The 3,675-nt window shown below is 54.1% G+C and overlaps 1 protein-coding gene across 1 annotated transcript in view; it reads right to left on the bottom strand.

The window, feature by feature from the left end:
- SNX29 (sorting nexin 29) overlaps positions 1 to 3,675 on the bottom strand; it is a 464,053-nt gene that overhangs the window by 32,113 nt on the left and 428,265 nt on the right. The window lies entirely within an intron of this gene.

The following is a 3,675-nucleotide window of genomic DNA, read 5'->3' as shown; positions in this document are numbered from 1 at the left end:
CAGTGCCTGGGCCTGGCAGCTGGTAGCATCGTTGTCTGGAGATGAGTGAGGCCTTGGAAGGCCAGGTCAAAGGGTGGACAGAAAGGCCAGGTGCACAGCACTGGGGGTTCAGGCCCTTGTTTGGGGTCCAGTCTCATGGAAGGAAGCAGACACAGTTGACAATGATTCCTGGCAGCCTCCTGTGAGGCAGGACCCAGGACCTCATTCGACAGCTGAGCAAACTGAGTGGAGCACAAAGAACTGAAGAGGTTGCTCATGGCCACATAGCTGACAGACTGGTGGAACCACGAATTGAAGCCAGGCCGCCCAGCTCCAGGGCTCACATTCTGACGGCCACCATACTGCCTCTCATGACTCCTAGGACTGAGACCCACTTGAGTTAGGGAAACTGAGGCACAGGGAGGCTCAGTAATATGCCTATGCCCACAGAGCTAATAAGTGAGCCATCTGGACACTGAGGCGGGCCTGTCTCCCTTCCTCCAGGTGGAGCCCATACTCTTTGCCATCTGGCTGGAGTTTTAAAGTCCCACCAAGGGACACAAGGGTCCTTAGCATGAAGCAAAGGCACTCCTGGAGAGAATGACCCAGGATCCAGCTCTCCTGTGGTGGCCAGAAGCAGGAGGGTGCGGGCACCAAGAACAGCAGGCACTGGTCAGCCGATGCAAGCAGGAGCAGAGGTCAGAGGGATGATGCCTACCCAGCACTTTCCCATAAATCCCAGCTCTTCCCATGGGATGGGGCTGACATGCCCTCTAGAGGGGGTATGTGGCAAAGCCTACAAATCAATGGGGTCAGCTGCCAAGAGATCACGATGACAGTATAAGCCCACTGGAGGGGAACAAACACCAGAATTTAGGTGAATGGACATATTGGATGGTTTAAGTTATGGCAAAAAAACAACAACGAATAATAATAATATATTAAGGATTCAGGGGGTGGTAGGGTTGGGGGGGATAAAGGGGTTATCAAGGAGTTCAAGATGAAAGAAAATGTATTGAAAATTATGATGGCAGCAATTGTACAACTATGCTTGATCTAAAGGCACTATGGATTGTAATAATATATGTACGAGCTCCTGACAAAGTGATTTAAAAAGAGAGAGATCAAAGGATGCAGTGCATTGGGCACAGCAGCTGCGCTGACGAGCAAGGATGTACTTAGAGGACGAGGCTGTGTCCAGTCCAGGCCAGAGGGTTTCCAACTGCCTCGGCAGCACGTGAGAAGCTGGGCAGTGAATAAGGAAGACTACAGATGAGCCGATGCCTTTGAATTGCAATGACAGAGAAGAATATTCTAAGTACCGTGAACTGCCAGGAGAACAAACAAATCTGTCTTGGAAAAATACAGCCAGAAGGCTCTTTAGAAGTGAGAAGGATGAGACTCTGTCTCGTGTACGTTGGGTATGTCCCCAGGGAAACAGGGAGACCCGCCATGAGGTATAGTGACAGAGGGCTGCAATAGTGGGTTCAAAGGTAATGACTGTGAGGATGAAGCAGGACTGGGCGGGCTTCCACAGGGTCCTATGACTCAATAACACAACAACAACAGCAGCAACAACAAGAGGTATGATTGAAAGCCTCATGCAATCACTTCCTCCATCTCAAGCATAGAACAGAAACGTGACCTGGCCCCTTTGCCAGCCTAGCATTCTGGTCTACCTGCCGGCCATCTGGTGTGCGGAGGGGCCCCAGAAGGCCTGGCCTCAGTGCTGCTCCCACTTTGCTGAGGTCTCTCTGAGCCTCAGTTTCCTCAGCGCATGGACAGGTCAGATGTTTTATCAGGTTCCATCCTGTGCAAACGTGGCCGCAGTCCTCCTGTCGCTGGACTGTGATTCCTCTTCTCAGGCAAGGTCTCAAGCCCGATTTCAGTGGATTTCCCTCCTGCGTGACTCTGGTCAAATACAAGGCTTCCCCAGCACAACGCAACTACAAACCCGCGGCCCTGAGGGCCTGGGGCTCCACAGGGCTTCTGATACTGTCCATCTTTACGGAAACAGACAGGCTCATCTTTCTCTGGCTGAGCTCCTGGTGTCTTTTTGAACCTCTGACCTTGTGGCTAGCAGCCCAATGCCTAACCCCAACACCACCAGGTCTGCAGCACAACCCACCCCACTGCCATCCAGGCGACCCCGCCTCCTAGCAGCCCCACAGAGGCTCTCTGATGCTGCAAACCTTTATGGGAGCAGGCAGCTGGTGGGTGGACCCATCACCTCTCTGCACTACCCGCGCCCTTCCCCACAACAGGAAGCACAAATCCAGCCCCTGTATAGCTGAGACTTGGATTGTTTGCGACGGAGATTGTGTGCAATATACTATGTGATGAAGACTCCGGTCGAGGGAGAGCGAGGAGGTGCCTCTTTAATCACCTCTCAAAGACTGGGGTCCAGGCCACGCCCAGAGTTAAGGACTAGAAAGGAGGGTGTGGAGTTTGACGCTCTTTCTCTGCACTGGGGGGGTGGGGGGGTCCTCTCAGAGGCTGCAAGACTGCAGGACCCCATTCCCCTGGGGCCATTACACTGCACCCAGTATCCCAATGGAAAGAACTCCTGAGCTTGCACTGAAGGCAAAGCCTACCAGATGTGACTGGGATACGAGGAAGGAAAGATGGGGGCTCAGAAGCTCACCCCAGGCTGTCGGCAAACCACAGCGATGGGGACCCCTTTTCGGTAAGCCTCCTAGGTGCCACGTACCCTGAGAGGCACATGTGTGCATAATCACAAAGACCAGGTGTTTGTGAGCCAGTTCTGGCTGGTGTCCGCCCCTGGGCTCCAGTGGAGCTCCGAGGACTGACCTTTCAGGAGCAGAGAGCCTCAGGCCTTTCTTCTGACGGGCTACTAAGTAGGTTTGGACTGCCAGTCTTTGGGTTAGAAGGCCAACCCTTGCGCCATCTCAGCATGCCCTTGCCAGGGCTTTAAGAAGCAGGTACTGCTACTTCCATTTGGCAGTGAAATGCGAGACAGTGCCTTGTTCAAAGCCACCCCACCTACACTCGGCAGGGCTGGGATTCAGTCAGACTCTCTGAGGTTGGGATGAGGCCTGCTCCTTAGAGTCACAGCATTCATGACCCCAGGGGCCTGATGGCTTTGCTAAACATATAAGGACAACATCGAGTGAGCCAAACGCCCGATTTCCCACGTCTCTCCTACTGGCCAGAACCTGAAAGAACAGTGATAAGCATTGGTGCTGACCAAAGGCTTCCCTTTACCAGGAACAGCCCCGCCCCCCTTTTCTCAGGATGGGGGCGATATGCAGCCTTGCTCCCTGGCCGAAGCAGCGGCAGCGGCATTCCCTCTGTCTTCCTGCGGATGGGCAGAGGTTGGACTCAGAGAGACAGGCCCACCGGTCCTCACACAGGAAAGCAGCAGGCTTTGTTACAGCTAAAGTTTACTGGTCTCCAGGGGTACTTGCAGCCCGGAGAGCTGAGGGGAAGGCGGAAAAGGGGGAGGCACTGGCTGGTGTGTTTACTGTGGGTAAAGGCCTAAAGGCATTGCTCCTGCGCATACACAAAAAGGCTTCTTCCAGGAGCATCAAGCTCATGCCAGCAGGGGCTAGGTGGGTGGCGAGGCCATCGAAGGGAGCCAGTGGGGGGGGTTGGGAAGGGGGTCGCTACATGAATTCCAGTGATGGCCACCTCCTAGGGAAGGGGCGCACCATTGAATGAGTGCCAGATTGTGAC

This window comes from Echinops telfairi, unplaced genomic scaffold, assembly GCF_000313985.2.
Source record: "Echinops telfairi isolate 266 unplaced genomic scaffold, ASM31398v2 ScPeMD7_5;HRSCAF=22, whole genome shotgun sequence".
Classification (NCBI taxonomy): Eukaryota; Metazoa; Chordata; class Mammalia; order Afrosoricida; family Tenrecidae; genus Echinops; species Echinops telfairi.
Note: the sequence above shows the minus strand (reverse complement) of the source record. Positions and strands in the feature narration are given on the sequence as shown.